Source organism: Monodelphis domestica, chromosome X (assembly GCF_027887165.1).
Source record: "Monodelphis domestica isolate mMonDom1 chromosome X, mMonDom1.pri, whole genome shotgun sequence".
Taxonomy (NCBI): domain Eukaryota; kingdom Metazoa; phylum Chordata; class Mammalia; order Didelphimorphia; family Didelphidae; genus Monodelphis; species Monodelphis domestica.
In genome coordinates, this window is record NC_077235.1 from 4,104,413 (window position 1) to 4,126,163 (window position 21,751).

A 21,751-nucleotide genomic window follows, 5' to 3' on the forward strand; every position below is an offset into this window, starting at 1 on the left:
AGGAACAAGCCTTGAAATATACCTGAGACCACCTGAGCACAGACAGTGCTCCCCTCTGTCCCATCTAGACTGTATAAGCTATGGCCTTTGGGGGCAGATCCTAAAGAGCCAAGCCTAAAGCCCTCTTCGATCAGCACTTCAGCAGGGCCTCTGCCTTCCCCATATCATGGGGAGGGGGGGGGTCTTCTCTCCCATATGGCTTATTCGTCCAGTTTAATGCACCTTCCTTAGGGGCTTGGGGGGAGAAAGGGAGGCACCAGGTAGTGCAAGATGACCTCTACGGCCCCTCCATCTCTGACAGTCATTGGTTCGATGTGTCTTTTGAGTCAGGGTGGCTTGGCTGGAGAAGCCTGTGGGCCCCTTCTCAGAAAAAGGCTTTTCATCATTAGATTGCTTTCAGCTTATGGAACCTCCACCCTTCTTCCCCCTGAAAGCAAGAGAGCACGTTTCCATGGTTACAGGAGACAGGCCAGTCTGCTTCCGCTTTTCTCTCTAAAGAGCTTCCAGAAACAAGGAATGGATTTGGCTGGGAAGCGGGAGCCAGGACCCCAGGCAGAGCAGTTCCCCCTGCCCCAGATGGGCAGAGAAGTGTGGGCCATGGAAGGAGAAAGCCCCTGGCCAAAAGACCTTTGGGAAAGAAGCAGGGATGCGTCTGTTTGAGGCTGGCACCACTTGACCAACAATCCTTTTCCATCTTTCTCTAGCAGCTTTGATCTCAAAATCCAATGTCTGATGTAGCAAAGCTAGAGGGCGTGTGTGTGACAGACATTATGAATAACCCAGTAGCTCCTTCTTAACCATGGCTGTACCCCGTGTCCCCCACTTTTTTACACCATTTAAATCTCTTCTTTTAGATTGTTTTGAGAGCTGAGACCTCCTGCTAATAATTAGTGTCCCTCCATTCTGAATGATACTGTCTGACCTCAGTTTCCCCTGGAAACTTGTTCCAATTTTTTGAAGAGATGTTGACAATGACCACAGGCCCCTTGCTAAGTAAGTGTGCCTGTCCTGAGATTCTCAGGCGGGTCACAATTGTAATCTCAAGATGATGCTGATAGAGGGACAGAGGGCAAGGCATCAGAACACCATCAAATGGCCCAAGAGATAGGAAGGCTTTTTAAAGAGTTAATTAAATGCTGTAGAAAGGCAGGATGGTATCATCCCCATCCATCCTCATTAGTGGGGCCCAAAGTTTCTGGGGAGCCGATGACAGTGGCAGGTACACACTGGGTGGCCAGTAATTGGATGTTGTGGATAGCAGCAGTGATGAGGACGGCGTTCTCCCAAGATAAACTGCTTCTCTGGCTTATACTGAGCTCTTTACGAGGCCTCTGGAGAAATCGCCTTTGTTCTTGGACCAAGAGGATGAGTGTTGAACAACTTTTCTTGGAGCAAAAACCATGTTTCATCATTTGATGGTTTTTTCCAGAATGAAATCCTTGTCAAACTTGTAGCCTGTGTGTAACTGTAATCTTGTAGACTTGATCCAGTGATATTCCCTAAGTCTGTAGCCTCTTTAGCTGATTTGGGGCACAGCACTCTGTCACTAGCCACATTTTGCCTTTAAAACTCAGTGTAGGGGGCAGCTGGGTAGTTCAGTGGATTGAGAGCTAAGGTCTAGAGATGGGAGGTCCTGGGTTCCAATCTGGCATCAGATACTTCCCAGCTGGGTGACCCTGGGCAAGTCACTTAACTCCCTTTGTCTAGCCCTTACTGCTCTTCTGCCTTAGAATCAATACACAGTATTGATTCCAAGACAGAAGGTAAGAGTTAATGAAAAAAGTCAGTATATCTTCCCAAGAGAACTACTTGTGGGTCAGTCAGGCAGTGAGTCAGAAAATGTCTCCCATAAACATAGAAAATAGAAGTCAGCTTCCCAGTCAGTTTCATGATTACTACTCTTCACATGTGTTTTATTTTCTTTCCCTCCATCACTGCTGCCAGCAACCCTTATCAATGCCCCCCCCCCCAGTGCCAGGAAACATTTTGAGGGGTTGGAAAGAGTAGATCAAATGAAGCACAGTTTTCTCTTGTGCCGAATGTCCTCACGGGACAGCTTTTGGGAATTATCAGATATTGTCATTGCTTGCCACTTCTAGATTTTTTCCCTCTGCTCCTCCCAGCCTCCTCCATAATATACCCTCACTGTCCCCTGTACCCACACAGAAAAACCTGCCCACACATATACTACCAGACATTTACTTCCACACATAATCATGTCTCACACAAACACATACATACATGCAGTCCACCAGGGTTAGTCTGATGTAAGGGTTAAAAAATGAAGGACTTGACTAAAATATATGATTCAAAGTATTATTGCTCAAAGTGGCCGTTAATAGTTTTTATTTACAAAAGAGGAGGAAAGATTGAAAGCAGAGAAATACAAAAGGTAGAGAAGATATTTAGCCTATCTAACTGAACATTGCTCCAGTACTTGACTCAGCCAGGACTTGCTGACCTTCAACTGGAATTAAACTCTCTCCAGAGGTAAATAAAGGAAAGCCAGCTATTCACTCACCCCAGTTCCTGAGGCAATGACTCTAGTTGAAAATGATTCCTGAGGCTGACCTTCTTCCGACCTTCTTGAAGCTGACTTCCTTCTTAAAGTCCAACTCCTTCTTGGAGTCAACTCCCCTTTAGCCTCAGAAACTCAGAGCTTTTTATAGTGGCTTCTTGTCTCCTCCCCTTTTCACAGGGGTCTATCACAGCTTCCAAACTGGCTAGCACTGCCCAGGGGGCAGTGTTTGTGGGAACTAGATTGCACCTTCTGGAGGGGTGAATACATCACAAGGGCTCACAGTATCTGAGGATGTGAAATCTCAAAAGAATTCACAAGTTTCTGAATGTTTGAGTTAGAACAAAGGGTGGAGCTCTCCAAGTATCTTGCTGGCTTCTCACCTACCACTAGGTAGGGTGTGAATTCACAAAGTGGTTTGCAGCTCCTCCACCTCGTTCAAGCTTGTGTTGATTTAATCAAAAGGTAGACAAAAGAGAGTTAATCCTGTCTTCACCATCTAGTGAGGTACTTAAGTTAGTGTTAACTCAGGATAGACAATAGAGTAAAGAATTCTCTTTCATAAATCCCCTGGGATCCTTTGGGAGACTAGTCTCCCCAATGAATCATTTTAGATAAGAGGGAAATGAAAAGAGATAGAGTGAGAGAGAGCAAACCAAGGTTTCCTAGGCTCATTGACAATAATCCAATTAGGGAGCAATCCCCTGTGGCATACAAGTTTTTATTCAAAATACTTATGTTCAACACCCCCCCCCAGTTCAATCAGTTATGCTCCAAGGTTTATTCTGGGTCTTCTGATTGTGTAGAGGTTCTTTCAGCCATCTTCTTCAAACAATTCATTTTCTTAATGCAAAGAGTTATCAAAGTTCTTTTTCCCTGAAATTTTTTCTCAGACAATTTTAAATTTTGAATTTTATGGCAGTTATACAATTCTCCCTGAAATCCTCCCTGAGGAAGCTGTTGACCAACACTAGGATCAATTCAGGATAAATTAATTTTCATTTAGAAAACAGCTTTCTACTGTCTGCCCTTTGATCCAGCCATACAACTGCTGAGTTTATACTCCAAAAAGATCATAAGGAAAAAGACTTGTACAAGAATATTCATAGCTGCGCTCTTTGTAGTGGCAAGAAATTGGAAAATGAGGGGCTGCCCTCTGATTGGGGAATGGCTGAATAAATTTTGGCATGTTGGTGATGGAATACTATTGTGCTCAAAGGAATAATAAAGTGGAGGAATTCCACGGGGACTGGAACGACCTCCAGGAAGTGATGCAGAGCGAGAGGAGCAGAGCCAGGAAAACATTGTACACAGAGACTGATACACTGTGGTATAATCGAATGTAATGGAATTCTCTACTAGCAGCAATTCTGAGGCACTTATGAGAAAGAACACTCTCCACATTCAGAGAAAGAACTATGGGAGTAGAAACACAGAAGAAAAAAAACTGCTTGATCACATGGGTTGAGGGGATATGATTGTAGATATAAACTCTAAACAATTACCCTGGTGCAATTATCAAGAATATGGAAATAGGTCTGGATCAATGACATATGTGTCAAAATGCTCATTGGCTATGGAGAGAAGGGTGAGGAGGAAAGGGAAAGAACATGAATCATGTAACAATGGGAAAATATTCTAAATTAATTAAATAAAAATTTTCATTTAAAAGAAAAAGAAAACTGCTTTATATAACACTTCTGTAGCAGGAACTTCGGTTTTGTTCTCTACCTTTAATTTGACATTCCTTTTAATATATATAAAAAATCATTCAGAAGCTACTAGGCTTCATGTGAAATGCTCCCTCTTATGGGCCATTTAGGGGTACCACTCCCCATAAGAAAACTTTCCCACCCCCCTGCATAAGACTATAACCCATCACAGGGTAACCAAACCACTTAGATTTGCTCCCTTCTTTAGCAAGAGACTGTAACAGCTCTAAAAGGCATGTCTTTTATGTGTCCCATCCATTGTAATGTGGAGGCAAGGACTACAATAGTGGAAATCACTTTCAGGTCTTCTTTCATTATATTTTTATATATGCAGGGGTGGGTAACATTTAGGCTCTTCACTTCAGAAGGCCCTTTAAAATCAATTAAATTTTCAGATCATTAAATTTTCCTGGACCTTTACAATGGTATTTTCTCCACTCCAGTCACATGGGAAGGTACAAACAAAGACAATGCAACAGAACACATAGCCAACAGCCAAAACACAGTAACTTAAACAAAATTAGATCTTAAAACAGTCAACAAATACAATATGTGTGATGGGATACAGGAATTGAATTTGAGTCCCCCTCTTTTTCCAATTCCAATGCTCCTTTACAGAGACTTCTATGTAATTTTCCAGTTGTATTTCCAGATTATACATGTTACTTTCATTCTGAGCTTTTAATTCAGCTCTGAGTTCAACTAAACAATCACCTTATTTCTTCTTATGGAAGAACATTTAAAATATCAAGCCTATATTACCGGCTAGGATCGGTGTTATGTATGGAGCCACTGTGAAATGTTCTCTGGAATTATGAGCCATTTTATTTCTTTATTTTTAAATTTTTTATTTTATTTCATCAATTTAGAACATTATTCTTTGGTTACAAGAATTATATTCTTTCCCTCCCTCCCCTCCACCTACCCTTCCTATAGCCAACACACAATTTCACTGGGTATAACATGTGTCCTTGATCAGAATCCATTTCCATGTTGTTGGTGTTTGCACTAGGATGATCACCTAGAGTTTATATCCCGAGCCATATCCCCTCAACCCATGTAATCAAGCAGTTGCTTTACTTCTGTTTCTACTCCCACAGTTTTTCCTCTAAATGTGAATAGTGGTTTTTCTCATAGATTTCTCCAAGTTGTTCAGGGTCAATGCATTGCCACTAATGGAGAAGTCCATTACATTCGATTATACCACAGTGTGTTTGTCTCTGTGTACAATGTTCTCCTGGTTCTGCTCCTCTCACTCTGCATCACTTCCTGGAGGTTGTTCCAGTCTCCATGGAATTCCTCCACTTTATTATTCCTTTTAGCACAATAGTATTCCATCACCAACATATACCACAATTTGTTCAGCCATTCCCCAATTGATGGGCATCCCCTCGTTTTCCAATTTTTGGCCACCACAAAGAGCTCAGTTATGAATATTTTTGTACAAGTCTTTTTGTCCATTATCTCTTTGGGGTACAGACCCAGCAGTGCTATGGCTGGATCAAAGGGTAGACATTCTTTTATCGCCCTTTGTGCATAGTTCCAAATTGCCCTCCAGAATGGTTGGACCAATTCACAGCTCCACCAGCAATGAATTAGTGTCCCTACTTTGCCACATCCCCTCCAGCATTCATTACTTTCCTTTGCTGTCATGTTAGCCAATCTGCTAGGTGTGAGGTGATACCTCAGAGTTGTTTGGATTTGCATCTCTCTGATTATAAGAGATTTAGAACACTTTTTCATGTGCTTATTAATAGTTTTGATTTCTTTATCTGAAAACTGCCTATCCATGTCCCTTGCCCATTTATCAATTGGAGAATGGCTTGATTTTTTGTACAATTGATTTAGCTCTTTATAAATTTGAGTAATTAAACCTTTGTCAGAGGTTTCTATGAAGATTTTTTCCCAATTTGTTGTTTTCCTTCTGATTTTAGTTACGTTGGTTTTGTTTGTACAAAAGCTTTTTAATTTGATGTAGTCAAAATTATTTATTTTACATTTTGTGATTCTTTCTATGTCTTGCTTAGTTTTAAAGTCTTTCCCTTCCCAAAAGTCTGACATGTATACTATTCTGTGTTTACCCAATTTACTTATGGTTTCCTTCTTTATGTTTAAGTCATTCACCCATTTTGAATTTATCTTGGTGTAGGGTGTGAGGTGTTGATCAATTCCTAATCTCTCCCACACTGTCTTCCAATTTTCCCAGCAGTTTTTATCGAATAGTGGATTTTTGTCCCAAAACCTGGGATCTTTGCGTTTATCGTATACTGTCTTGCTGAGGTCTCTTGCCCCCAGTCTATTCCACTGATCCTCCTTTCTTTCTCTTAGCCAGTACCAAATTGTTTTGATGACTGCTGCTTTGTAATATAGTTTGAGGTCTGGGACTGCAAGGCCCCCCTCATTTGTGTTTTTTTTTCATTATTTCCCTGGATATCCTTGATCTTTTGTTCCTCCAAATGAACTTTGTTATGGTTTTTTCTAAATCAGTAAAGAAATTTTTTGGGAGTTCCATGGGTATGGCACTAAATAGATAAATAAGTTTGGGTAGGATGGTCATTTTTATTATATTGGCTCGTCCTATGCATGAGTAGTTAATGTTTTTCCAATTGCTCAAGTCTAGTTTTAGTTGTGTGGCGAGTGTTTTGTAGTTGTGTTCATATAGTTCCTGTGTTTGTCTCGGGAGGTAGATTCCTAGGTATTTTATTTTGTCTAAGGTGATTTTGAATGGGATTTCTCTTTCTAGTTTTTGCTGCTGAGCTGTGTTGGAGATATACAGAAAAGATGATGACTTATGTGTGTTTATTTTGTATCCTGCAACTTTGTTAAAGTTGTTAATTATTTCAATTAGCTTTTTGGTTGAATATCTAGGATTCTTTAAGTAGACCATCATGTCATCTGCAAAGAGCGATAACTTGGTCTCCTCCTTGCCTATTTTGATGCCTTCAATTTCTTTTTCTTCTCTAATTGCTACCGCTAGTGTTTCTAGTACAGTCAAATAATAGAGGTGATAATGGGCATCCTTGTTTCACTCCTGATCTTATTGGGAATGCATCTAGTTTATCCCCATTGCAGATGATATTAGCTGATGGTTTTAGATATATACTGTTTATTATTTTTAGGAATGACCCTTCTATTCCTATGCTTTCTAGTGTTTTTAACAGGAATGGGTGTTGTATTTTATCAAAGGCTTTTTCTGCATCTATTGAGATAATCATGTTGTTCTTGTTGGTTTGCTTGTTGATGTGGTCAATTATGTGGATAGTTTTCCTAATATTGAACCAGCCCTGCATCCCTGGTATAAATCCTACTTGATCATGGTGGATGACCCTTCTGATCACTTGCTGGAGTCTTTTTGCTAGTATCCTATTTAAGATTTTTGCATCTATATTCATTAGGGAGATTGGTCTATAGTTTTCTTTCTCTGTTTTTGACCTGCCTGATTTTGGAATCAGTACTATGTTTGTGTCATAAAAGGAGTTTGGTAGAACTCCCTCTTTGATTATTATGTCAAATAGTTTGTATAGTATTGGGATTAACTGTTCTCTGAATGTTTGATAGAATTCACTGGTGAATCCATCAGGCCCTGGGGATTTTTTCTTAGGAAGTTCTTTGATGGCTTGTTGGATTATTTAAGAATTCTATTTCTTCTTCTGTTAGTCTAGGCAGTTTGTATTTTTGTATATATTCATCTATATCATTTAAATTGGTGTATTTATTGCCATATAATTGGGCAAAGTAATTTTTAATGATTGCCTTAATTTCCTCTTCATCAGAGGTGATGTCCCCCTTTTCATCTTTGATGCTGTTAATTTGCTTTTCTTCCTTCCTTTTTTTAATTAGATTGACCAGTACTTTGTCTATGTTGTTTGTTTTTTCAAAGTACCAGCTTCTTGTCTTATTTATTAAATCAATAGTTCTATCACTTTCAATTTTATTAATTTCTCCCTTAGTTTTTAGGATTTCTAGTTTGGTTTTCTGCTGGGGGGTTTTAATTTGGTCGCTTTCGAGTTTTTTTATTTGCATTTCCAATTGATTGATCTCTGCTCTCCCTAGTTTGTTAATATATGCACTCAGGGATATGAATTTACCTCTGATTACCGCTTTGGCTGCATCCCAAAAGGTTTGAAAGGATGTCTCGCCATTGTCATTTTCCTCGATGAAATTATTAATTGTTTCTATGATTTCTTCTCTAAATGATTTTGGAGTATCATATTGTTTAGTTTCCAATTAGTTTTTGATTTGGTTTTCCATGTACTATTACTGATCGTTATTTTTATTGCCTTGTGGTCTGAAAAGGCTGCATTTATTATTTCTGCTTTTCTGCATTTGCGTGCCATGTTTCTGTGACCTAATGTATGGTCAGTCTTTGTGAATGTGCTGTGTGGTGCTGAGAATAAGGTGTATTCCTTTTTATCCCTATTTATTTTTCTCCATATGTCTATTAATTCTAATTTTTCTAAGATTTCATTCACTTCTTTTACCTCTTTCTTATTTATTTTTTTATTTGATTTATCTAAATTTGATAATGGTTGGTTCAAGTCTCCCACTAATATGGTTTTACTGTCTATTTCTTCCTTCAATTCTCCTAGTTTCTCCATTAAAAATTTAGGTGCTATATTATTTGGTGCATACATGTTGATTCGTGATATTTCCTCAATATCTAAAGTCCCTTTTAACAAAATATAATTACCTTCCCTATCCCTTTTGATCAGGTCTATTTTTGCTTTGGCTTTATCAGATATCATGATTGCCACTACTGCCTTCTTTCTGTCAGTTGAGTCCCAGAAGGTCTTACTCCATCCTTTAATTCTGACCTTGTGGGTATCTACCCGCCTCATGTGTGTTTCTTGGAGACAACATATGGTAGGGTTTTGGATTCTAATCCATTCTTCTATTCGTCTCCGTTTTATGGGTGAGTTCATCCCATTCACGTTCAACGTTATGACTGTCACTTGTGGACTCCCTGGCATTTTGATATCCTTCCCTAATTCTAACCTTTCTTCTTCAGCTCTACCTTTTAGTCCAGTGATTTACTTTAAATCAGTCCCCCTTGTATTTCCCTTTCTACCCCCCTCCCTTCTTATTCCCTCCCTTATTTTCCCCTGTAGTCTTTTTAAAATTTACCCCCCACCCTCTCCCTCCCTTGTACTGCTTCCCTCCCCACCAGCCTGTTTTTTACCCTTCTACTCCCCTATAGGGCGCAAATATATTCTCTTCCCCAATGGATTGGATTGTTCTTCCCTCTTTGGGTCAGTTTCAAAGTACGTAAGAGTTGAGTATTTCCTATCTCCAACCTCTTTACCCTTCCAGTGTATCGATGTTCTCCCCAGTCCCGCCATGAGCTTCTTTGTGACATATAAATTTACCCCCATTTGTTTCTTTTCCCATTTCTTTTAGTCATAACCTCTTTTCTTTTTTAGCTTTAGTCATGTATATATATATATATACATATACATGTATATGTATTTATGCATGCATATATATATATATACCTATTTATTTCTTGTCCTTTCATCCTATACAGTTTGTCACTGTTCCCTCTGAGTGTAGTTCTTCTAGCTGCTTAGGTGATAGCAACAGTTTTTAAGAGTTGCCAATGACCTCTTTTCTTATAGGGATACATATCATTTTAACTTATTGAGTCTCTTAAAAAAATTGTTGTTGTTGTTGTTTTTCCCCTCTTTTTTAATTACCTTTTGATGATTCTCTTGAGTTCTGTGGTTGGACTTCAAATTTTCTGTTCAGGTCTGGTCTTTTATTTATGAATGCTTGGAACTCTTCTGTTGTGTTAAATGACCATACTTTCCCCTGTAAGAATATAGTCAGTTTTGATGGGTATTTTATTCTTGGCTGTAAGCCTAGTTCCCTTGCTTTCTGGAATATCGTATTCCATGCCTTTTGGCCCTTCAGTGTGGATGCAGACAGATCCTGTGTTATCCTCACCGTGTTTCCATGGTATCTGAATGGTTTCTTCTTGGCAGCTTGTAATACCTGTTCTTTCATCTGATTGTTTTTGAATTTGGCTAAAACATTTTTTGGTGTTGTCAGTTGGGGATTAAATACAGGGGGTGATCTGTGGATTCTTTCAATCTCCACTTTCCCCTCTTGTTCTAGGATCTCGGGACAGTATGTCCAGGCTTTTTCTTTTTTCGTGGTCTTCTGGTAGTCCAATTATTCTTAAATTGTCTCTTCTTAAATGATTTTCTAAATCGTCTGTTTTGTGAATGAGATGCTTCACATTTTCCTCAATTTTTTCATTCTTTTTGTTTTGTTTTATAGTGTCCTGCTGCCTTGTGAGGTCACTTGATTCTAGTTGTTTTACTCTGGTTCTTAAAGATTGGATTTCATCTCTGGCTTTTTGGTTGTCTTTTCCCTTCTGGTCTGATTTTCTTTGAAGATCGTCTTTCATCCTCTTTATCTCATCTTTCATCTCCTTTGCCTCATCTTTCATCTCCTTTGCCTCATTTTCCAGCTGGATGATTTTGGCTTTCAGGACCCTATTTTCTTGTTTTAGTTCAAGTGCCTCTGTTTCCAGATGACTTATCTTAATTTTTAAGTTCTTTTCCCAATTGTCTTCAGCCTCTCTTAGTTGTGTTTTGAGTTCTTCCACAGCCTGTATCCAATTTGCTGGGATTTCTGGTTTATCATTTGCTGATCTCTCCCCCTCTGTTCCATTTGGTGAGTAGTAGCTGTCTATTGTAGTTTCTTTCTTCTGTTTCTGTTGTTTGTTCAAATTCACCCCTTCTTTCCTCCCTGCATTTGTCTGTGCTCTTGTTCCTCTCATTTTTTTTTGTTTTTTTGGGGACTTCTATCAGTCTCCCCTCTTGGAGCTTTAACAGAGGATCTCTTGGTGTAATCTCTGGGGGAGGGTTGTTGGGGGTTTAAGCTTTCCTGTCCTCTGGAGGCTTTTGATTGGCTTAAAGTCCAGCAGTCAATGAGGATGGATGGGGAGCCTGAGCTTCCCTGTGTTCTGGAGACTTTTGATGGGATTGAGTTCAGCTTAGTTGGGCTGGGTTTACTCTGAGTTTTAAACTTCCTGGATGGCTGGAGCAGATATGGAGGATCTCCAAAGCTCTGGCCAGGCTGCCAGGTCTATGCTCCTTCTAGGCTGCCATCTTGACTTCGCCTCTAGGTTTCTGTTTTTTCAGAAGACCCTGCTCTCTAAGGGGGGAGATGTGTGGCCTCTCTGGGCTCTGAGGGCTCCTGATGGGATTAGGTTCAGGTGGTGTGGGCCGAATGATCCCTGAGCAAAAAAAGGAAGAAAAAAAAAGCAGCAACCTCCTCTTCCACAGTCTGTGTTGAATGCCCGGAAACTGGCCTGGGTTACTTTCAAGGTAAGCTCTTTGGAGCAACCCCTTTGCAGGCCCTGAGTTTTCTGTCCTTTCAGTAGCTCTGAGGGCTCCTGATGGGATTGGGTTCAGCTGGTGCCTTAAAGCTGGGACCTCCCTTGAGACTCAGATGGAAGGACCCAGCCAGGGGGCTACAGGCTTCCCCCTTCTCTCTATGTTTCCCTGCCGTCTGTGTTGGGCGCCCCGGAGACTGGCTTAGGTTGCTTTCAAGGTGAGTCCTCAGAGCCCTGAGGTTCAGAGCCCGTGGGCTCAGCACTCTGGGTTGGGGGGGAATGGGTCCTGGGATCTTCTTTCTGTCTACCCCTTAGATCCGAGTGATCTAGGGTTCTGGCTTTTGGGGTGCGGTACCTTTTGATCCAGGTCCAGGAGGAGGTTTCCCCAGGTCTATCCTGTTGTTTAGCTTGAATTTCGGTGGCCTAGGAGCACTCTGTTTGCAATCGGTAAGGAAGGGTTTCCGAGGTCTGAACTTTCACTGCTTCTACACCGCCATCTTGACCGGAAGTCCAGTGTTTTGTTTTTAATCAGTCTCCCTAATTCCCACCCTTATTTTACTTCCCTTTCTATGCCCCCATCCCTTCTTATTCCCCTCTTATTTTCTTTACAGATTTTTTAAACTACCCCCACCCTCTCCCTCTCTTGTATTGCTTCCCTCTCCACCAGTCTATTTGTTACCCTTCTACTTACCTATAGGGTGCAAATCAATTCTCTGCCCCAATGTATTTGATTGTTCTTCCCTGTTTGAGTCAATTTCAATGCAGGTAAGAGTTGAGTATTTTCTATATCCAACCTCTTTACCCTTCCAGTGTATTGATGTTCTTGCCCCCTCCTGGCATGTGCTTCTTTGTGACATATAACTTTATCCCCTTTTGTTTCTTTTACCGTTTTTCTTAATATTAACTTCTTTTTTAACTCTAGTTGTGTGTGTGTGTATATATATATATATACACATATATATGTATTTATGCATACATATATCTATATACATATTTATGTCTTGGCATTTCATCCTATATAGTTTGTCACTGTTCCCTCTAAGTATAATTCTTCTAGCTACCCAGGTGATAATAACAGTTTTTAAGAGTTGCCAATGACCTCTTTTCTTATAGGGATACATATCATTTTAATTTATTGGGTCTCTTAAAAAAAAGGTGTTTTTTGTTTTCTTTTGGTTTTCTTTTCCCCCCCTTTCTTAATTACCTTTTGATGATTCTCTTGAGTTCTGTGTTTGGACATCAAATTTATATTCAGGTCTGGTCTTTTTTTTACAAATGCTTGGAATTCTTCTATTTTGCTAAATGACCATACTTTTGCCTGTAAGAATATAGTCAGTTTTGCTGGGTAGTTGATTCTTGGTTGTAGACCTAGTTCCCTTGCTTTCCAGAATATCATATTCCATGCCTTTTGGTCCTCCAGTGTAGATGCAGCCATATCCTGTTTTATCCTCACTGTAGTTCCGTGGTATCTGAATGGCTTCTTAGCAGCTTGTAATATTTTTCCCATGGTCTGATAGTTCTTGAATTTGGCTATAATATTCCTGGGTATTGCCAGTTGGGGATTAAGTATAGGAGGTGATCTGTGGATTCTTTCAATCTCCACTTTTCCCTCTTGTTCTAGAATATCAGGGCAGTTTTCTTGGATAATTTCCTCTAGTATGATGTCCAGGATTTTTCTTTTGTCATAGTTTTCTGGTAGACAAATGATTCTTAAGTTGTCTCTCCTGGAATGTTTTTCTAAATCTTCTGTTTTGTGAGTGAGATGCTTCATATTTTCCTCAATTTTTCATTCTTTTGATTTTGTTTTATAGTGTCCTGCTGCCTTGTGAAGTCACTTGCTTCTAATTGTTATATTCTTGGTTTTAAAGACTGGATTTTATCCCTGGATTTTTGGTTATCCTTCTCCTTCTGGTCTGATTTTCTTTGGAGGTCCTCTTTCATCTCCTTTGCCTCATTTTTAAGCTGATTAATTTTGGCTTTCAAGACACTATTTTCTATTTCCAGATGATTTATCTTGCTTTTAAAGTTCTTTTCCCAGGTGTCTTCAGCCTCTATTAATTGTGTTTTGAATTATATTTTGAGTTCTTCCAAAGCCTATATCCAATTTGCTGGAGTTTCTGTTTTTTGCTTGGTGTTCCTTCATCCTTCTCTGTTCCATTTGCTCTTTGTTCATTGCCTGGATAGAAGCTGTTGATTGTAATTTCTTTTTTTCTTTTTCTGTTGTTTGATCATATTTACCCCTTCTTTCCTCCTTGTAGTTGTCTGCACTCTTGCTCCTTTCATTTTGTGTTGGATTTATGATTTGGGGCTTTTCTGTTAGCCTTCAACCTTGGAACTTAGTCAGCAAATCTCTTATCACAGTCTGTGGAGGAGGGGTGTTGGAGCTTGAGCTTCCTGGCCCTCTGAGGGCTAGATGAGATTAAGTCCAGCTGAGTTGGCCTTGCAAAGTTGGATGTGCCCTGAGGCCAAAACCTCTGGAAGGGGGGGAAATATGGAGTGTCTCTACTGCTTCAACTAGGCTGCCCATTCTGAGCTTCTTCTCCAACTGCTTCCCCACTGCCTGTGTTTGATGCTCTGAGCCTGGCACAGCTTTGCCCACAAGGTACTCCCTCCAGACCAGCACCCTTGCCCACCCAGAGGTTCCAGCCACCACTGGAGGCTTAGTGCTCTATGTGGGGGAGGAGTTCTGGGACCTTCCTTCTTCCTTCCCCTTTAACCCAGAATGTTCTTGAATTCAGGCTTTGGGGGAGCGTACCTGTTGAGTCCAGCAAAAGGGTTCGTTGGCTCTGTCCTGTTGTTAGGTCTGGTTTTCAGTCCCCTAGGGGAATTTAGTTATTAATCAGTATGGAAGGGCCTTCAGAGGTCTCAACTTTCACTGCCTCTAAGTCACTATCTTGACTCCTGACCTTTTTCTTGAAGCTGACTTCCTTCTTAAAGTCCAACTCCTTCTTGAAGTTGACTCCCCTTTAGCCTCAGAAATTTGGGGCCTTTTATAGTGGCTTCTTGTCTCCTCCCCTTTTCACAGGGGTCTATCACAGCTTCCAAATTGGCTAGCACTGCCCAGGGGGCAGTGTTTGTGGGAACTAGATTGTACCTTCTGGAGGGGTGAATACATCACAAGGGCTCACAGTATCTGAGGATGTAAAATCTTAAAAGAATTCACAAGTTTCTGAATGTTTGAGTTAGAACAAAGGGTGGAGCTCTCCAAGTATCTTGCTGGCTTCTCACCTACCACTAGGTAGGGTGTGAATTCACAAAGTGGTTTGCAGCTCCTCCACCTAGTTCAAGCTTGTGTTGATTTAATCAAAAGGTAGACAAAAGAGAGTTAATCCTGTCTTCACCATCTAGTGAGGTACTTAAGTTAGTGTTAACTCAGGATAGACAATAGAGTAGAGAATTCTCTTTCATACTAAGAAGGGCTTAGGAGAACCACAGGGCAGGGGCCTACTCCTACTCTAATCCCTTCTTTAATAGTAATCACACTGGCCCAAGCCTCTACTTTGTAGGTTCTGTTTGTCACTGACAGTTTCAAGGCTGGAATTCTGCTCTTTTAGCATCAAGATGCTACAAAGCATTTAGAAAGCCCTCCTTGTTCTTAGTCATGGAATCAAGTGGTCCTCTGCCAGGATCCTTCATTCCTGCTGGTGAGTAGTGTTTATCTCTTTACTCTCATTTGTTTCTTGTCCATTTTGCATGGGCACAAACCAATGGCTTTTCAGTGTTTGATTCTCTTTGGAATTATATTTATCTACTACCTTAAGTATTGTTAGTCTAGGGCAGTGTTGGTTAAGTACTGGCATGTGTGCAGAGCCAGCATTTGAGGAGCTGCTCCATCCCTAACTTCCGAAGACATTTTTGTATGCCCCACCCCTCTGTCCAGCCACCCAAATCAAGCACTTCCTCCTTCCACTCTTTAGGGTAATTCAAGAGGGCTCACAGGCAGCTTGAAATTGAAGTCTGGGCATTCAAACTTAAAAATCTTCACCAACACTGTTCTAGGGGAATGGATTTGCAGGTTTAAGCTAACTTGTAATTGCTATCTCTTCTTTATAGATCTTTGTCTTCCATCTTAGACCCAGCATTAATTAAGTCTTGGTTCCAAGGCAGAAGAGTGGTAAGGGCGGGACAGTTGGGACTGTGACTTGCTCAGGGTCACTCAGCTATGAAGGGTCTGAGACCAGATTTGAACTGAGGACCTCCTGTCTTCAGGCCTGGCTCTCAATCTACCTGCCCTAATTGCTATCTCTTCATTAGAGAAAGCAGATGCAAGAACCCAAGCTTACATCTAAAGCTTGACTCTCTTCTCATCAAATACCAGTTCAATAATGAGCACATAGAGCAGATAGAAAAGAAACACATTTGTCCAAGTAGAGCAAAACAAAAATCTGAGAAAGTATACTCGGGAGAATATATGCCAGATAATCTAGAAGAAGAGCTCTCCCATTGGGAATGAGCTAACTCAGCCCGGGTAGGAGAGGGGCAAAGCTAGAGAGATCTTACACCCAAGGGGACATTTCCCAAAGTCTAGGGCAGCAAACTGGTGGTGGGCACGGGATGGAGCCTGGCTGCTGGCTCTCACGTTGGCTGCTTCTTGGAGGCTTTTCCTTTAGCCACCTACAATGAGCTTGCCATTGTCCATCCTTTCTCACTGATTCGGACCCTACTTTATTCTTTTGCTTATTTGTCTGTGCTGCCATGTCCTCTTTAGGGGTTTAGGGGGAGAAAGGGAGGCACCAGGTAGTGCAAGATGACCTCTATGGCCCCTCCATCTCTGACAGTCATTGGTTCTATGTGTCTTTTGAGTCAGGGTGGCTTGGCTGGAGAAGCCTGTGGGCCCCTTCTCAGAAAAAGGCTTTTCATCATTAGATTGCTTTCAGCTTATGGAACCTCCACCCTTCTTCCCCCTGAAAGCAAGAGAGCACGTTTCCATGGTTACAGGAGACAGGCCAGTCTGCTTCCGCTTTTCTCTCTAAAGAGCTTCCAGAAACAAGGAATGGATTTGGCTGGGAAGCGGGAGCCAGGACCCCAGGCAGAGCAGTTCCCCCTGCCCCAGATGGGCAGAGAAGTGTGGGCCATGGAAGGAGAAAGCCCCTGGCCAAAAGACCTTTGGGAAAGAAGCAGGGATGCGTCTGTTTGAGGCTGGCACCACTTGACCAACAATCCTTTTCCATCTTTCTCTAGCAGCTTTGATCTCAAAATCCAATGTCTGATGTAGCAAAGCTAGAAGATGTGTGTGCATAAATGACATTATAGACAATCTAGTTTCCCTTCCTTAACAGTTCCATTTGATTTTTAAGTTCAAAATGGTGGGAAAACTATACAGGAGGAAGAATCCATCCAGGAAAAAACAAGGGTATTATCATCATGTCTGCTGTCTGCTCTCCCATCCTCGTCCCCCATTGTTTCAGCCTAGATTCATATTTTCTTTTCTTTTAAATCATTTTGAGAGCTGAGACCCCCTGCTGGTAATCCATGTTGAGAGGATGATGAAGAATGGCCTTATATTCTGAATTATACCATTTACCATACTGGTCTGACCTCACTTTCACCTGGAAACTTGTCCCAACCTTTATTTTCTTAAATATTTTTTAAAATTTAAAAGACATTTCCCCGTGGTTACATGATTCATTTTCTCTCCCTCCTCTCTTCCCTCTCCCCTCCTGGAGCTGACAAGCAATTCCCCTGTGCTATTATCACTTGATACCTATTCATTTTTATAGAAATCTTTTATAGTAATTTTAAAAAAATAAAAACTCTTACCTTCCATCTTAGAATCAGTATTGATTCCAAGGCAGAAGAGTGGTAAGGGCTAGGCAATGGAGTTAAGTGACTTTACCAGGGTCAAACAGCTAGGAAGTGTCTGAGGTCAAATTTGAACCTAGGACCTCCCATCTCTCTCAATCCACTGAGCTACCCAGCTGCCCCCATAGTCATTTTTTTTAAAATATATTTTATTTGATCATTTCCAAGCATTATTCGTTAAAGACATAGATCATTTTCTTTTCCTCCCCCCCACCCCCCATAGCCGACGCGTAAGTCCACTGGGCATTAGATGTTTTCTTGATTTGAACCCATTGCTTTGTTGATAGTATTTGCATTAGAGTGTTCATTTAGAGTCTATCCTCTGTCATGTCCCCTCAACCTCTGTATTCAGGCAGTTGCTTTTTCTCGGTGTTTCCACTCCCATAGTTTATCCTTTGCTTATGAATGGTGTTTTTTTCTCCTGGATCCCTGCAAGTTGTTCAGGGACATTACACCGCCACTAATGGAGAAGTCCATTACGTTCGATTATACCACAGTGTATTAGTCTCTGTGTACAATGTTCTCCTGGTTCTGCTCCTCTCGCTCTGCATCACTTCCTGGAGGTTGTTCCAGTCTCCATGGAACTCCTCCACTTTATTATTCCTTTTAGCACAATAGTATTCCATCACCAACATATACCACAGTTTGTTCAGCCATTCCCCAATTGATGGGCATCCCTCGTTTTCCAGTTTTGGGCCACCACAAAGAGCGCAGCTATGAATATTTTTGTACAAGTCTTTTTCCTTATTATCTCTTTGGGGTACAGACCCAGCAGTGCCCCCATAGTCATTTTTAAAAACCAAAACCCCAAATTGTATACCCACATAAACACGTGATAAGTCATGTTTCCTTCTGGACTTCTACTCCCACAGTTCTTTCTCTATAGGTGAATAGCATTCATTCCCATAAGTCCCTCAGAGTTGTCCAGGATCACCGTATTGCTTTTAGAAGCAAGCAGTTAATTACATTTGATCGTCCCACAAAGTTTCAGTTACTGTGTACAATGTTCTTCTTGTTCTGCTTCTCTCACTCTGCATCAATTCCTGGAGGTTGTTCCAGTTCACGTGGAATCCCTCCAGTTCATCATTCCTTTAAGCACAATAGCATTTTATCACCAACAGATAGCACAATGTGTTTAGCCATTCCCCAATCAGAGGGCATCCTCTAATTTTCCAGTTTTTTGCCACCACAAAGAGCGCAGCTATGAATATTTTTGTACAAGTCTTTTTCCTTATTATCTCTTTGGGGTACAAACCCAGCATTGCTATGACTCAATCAAAGGGCAGACAGACTTTTAGTGCCTTTTGGGCATAGTTCCAAATTGTCCTCCGGAATGGTTGCATCAATTTACAATTCCACCAGTAATGCATTAGTGTCCCAATTTTACCACATCTGCTCCAACATTCATTACTTTCCTTTTCTGTCTCATTGGCCAGTCTGCTAGGTGTGCAGTGGAACTTCCGAGTTGTTCTGATTTATATTTCTCTAATTAGGAGGAATTTAGAACATTTTTTCATGTGATTTTAAAAATTAAGTTTATTTAATTAATTTAGAATATTTTCCCATGGTTACATGAATCATGATCTTTTCTTCTTCCCTCCTCCCACCCCCTTCCATAGCCAATGAGCAATTCCACTGGGTTTTACATTCATCATTGATCAAGACCTATTTCCATATTATTAATATTTGCACTGGAGTGATCGCTTAGAGTCTACATCCCCAATCACATTCTCATCAACCGATGTTATCAAGCGGTTGGTTTTCTTCTGTGTTTCTGCTCCCACAGTGTTTCCTCTGGATGTGAATCATGTTCTTTCTCGTAGATCCCTCCAAGTTGTTCAGGATCACTGCATTGCTACTAATGGAGAAATCCATTCCATTCCATTGTACCACAGTGTATCAGTCTCTGTGTACAATGTTCTCCTAGTTCTGCTCCTCTTGCCCTGTATCAATTCTTAGAGGTCTTTCCAGTCTCCATGGAATTCCTCCATTTTATTATTCCTTTTAGCACAATAGTATTCCATCACCAACATATACCATAATTTGTTCAGCCATTCTCCAATTGAATTTTCCTCATTTTCCCTCATTTTCCAATTTTTGGCCACCACAAAGAGCGCAGCTATGAATAATCTTGTACAAGTCTTTTCCCTTATGATCTCTTTGGGGTACAAATCTAGAAGTGCTATGGCTGTATCAAAGGGCAGGCAGTCTTTTAGCACCCTTTGGGCCTAGTTCCAAATTGCCCTCCAGAATAGTTGGACCAATTCACAGCTCCACCAGCAATGAATTAATGTCCCTACTTTGCCACATCCCCTCCAGCATTCATTACTTTCCTTTGCTGTTATGTTAGCCAATCTGCTAGGTGTGAGGTGATATCTCAGAGTTGTTTTGATTTGCATCTCTCTGATTATAAGAGATTTAGAACACTTCTTCATGTGCTTGTTAATAGTTTTGATTTCTTTATCTGAGAACTGCCTATCCATGTCCCTTGCCCATTTATCAATTGGAGAATGGCTTGATTTTTTTGTACAATTGCTTTAGTTCTTTATAAATTTGAGTAATTAAACCTTTGTCAGAGGTTTTTATGAAGATTTTTTCCCAATTTGTTGTTTTCCTTCTAATTTTGATTGCAATGGTTTTGTTTGGACCTTTTAAATTTAATGTAATCTTGATTGGTCTTAAAATCTCTTCTTTCCCATAGCTCTTATAGTTTCCTTCTTTGTGTTCAAGTCGTTCACCCATTCTGAGTTTATCTTGGTGTAGGATGTGAGGTATTGATCCAAACCTAATCTCTCCCACAATGTCTTCCAATTTACCCAGCAGTTTTTATCAAATAGTGGATTTTGTCCCCAAAGCTGGGATCTTTGGGTTTATCGTATACTGTCTTGCTGAGGTCACTTCCCCCAAGTCTATTCCACTGATCCTCCTTTCTGTCTCTTAGCCAGTACCAGATTGTTTTGATGACTGCTGCTTTATAGTATAGTTTAAGATCCGGTACTGCCAGAACATCTTCTTTCACTTTTTTTTTTCATTATTTCCCTGGATATTCTTGATCTTTTGTTCTTCCAGAACAAAACTTTGTTATCATTTTTTCTAGTTCTAGGAACATTTTTTGGATAGTTTGATAGTTATGGCACTGAATAAATAAATCAAGTTAGGTGGGATAATCATCTTTATTATGTTAGCTTGTCCTATCCATGAGTAATTCATTTTTTTCCAGTTGTTTAGATCTAGTTTTATTTGTGTTAAAAGGGTTTTGTATTTGTGTTCATGTAATTTCTAAGTTTGTCTTGGCAAATAGATTCCCAAATATTTTATATTCTCGAGTGATTTGAAATGGGGTTTTGTCCCAACTTTTAGAAGAAAGGTCCATGATGACCATAGTTCCCTCACCAAAGGTGCTCCTGCCCTGAGATCTCAGGCTGGCTGCAATTGTTGGAATCTCAGGCTAGAGCTGATAGAAGGAGCAGAGGGTAGGGCATCAGAACACCTGGGTTCTGAATACCACTTATTGAGTCCATACTCCAAACACCTTTGGACCCCATGGGGTCATTGTGAGCATAAAATGCCTTTGAATCCTTTTGAAGAGTTAGCACTGCAGAAAGGCAGAGTGGCATCATTCCCATCTTCATTAATGGGGGCCATAAGTTTCTGGGGAGTCGATGATGTAGCAGGTACACATTAGATGCCCAGTAAATTGAATGTCAATGTCAATAGTGGCAGTGATGATTGACAGTGATGAAAGCTAAACTACTGCTCTTACTTGTTATATTTAGCTCTTTAAGAGGCCTTCATAAAAATCCCCTTTGTTCTTGGACCAAAAGGATGAGTCTTTTTTAAAGAAATTATTATTTATTACAAATTCCACGTAATAACAACTTTCTATTTAATTTTTCCGAAGTTATGTGATTCAAATTATCTCTCTCCCTCCATTCCCCTCCCCCTTCAGAGATGGCAAGCAATTCCATCTGGGTTATACATGCATTATCGCATAAAATGTGGTTCCGTATTGTTAATTTTTGTGAGTAATCTTATAAAACCCAAACCTCAAAATATAAACCCAAATAAACAAGTGGAGGATGAGTATCTTGAACAGCTTTGCTTTTAAGCAAAAGCACTTCTTATGATTCGATAGCCTTTTCAGAACAAAATATTTGCAAAGAAGAAAATTGTAGTTGTTCAGTTGTCAACTCTTTGGGACTCCATTTGGGATTTTCTTGGCAAAGAGATTGAAGTGGTTTGCCATTTCTTTCTCCTGCTCATTTTACAGATGAGGAGACTGAGGCAAACAGGGTAAAGTGATTTGCCCAGGGTGACAGCTAGTGTCTGAGGTGGGATTTGAACTCATGCCTGGAAGCTCTTTATTAGCTGGTTAAG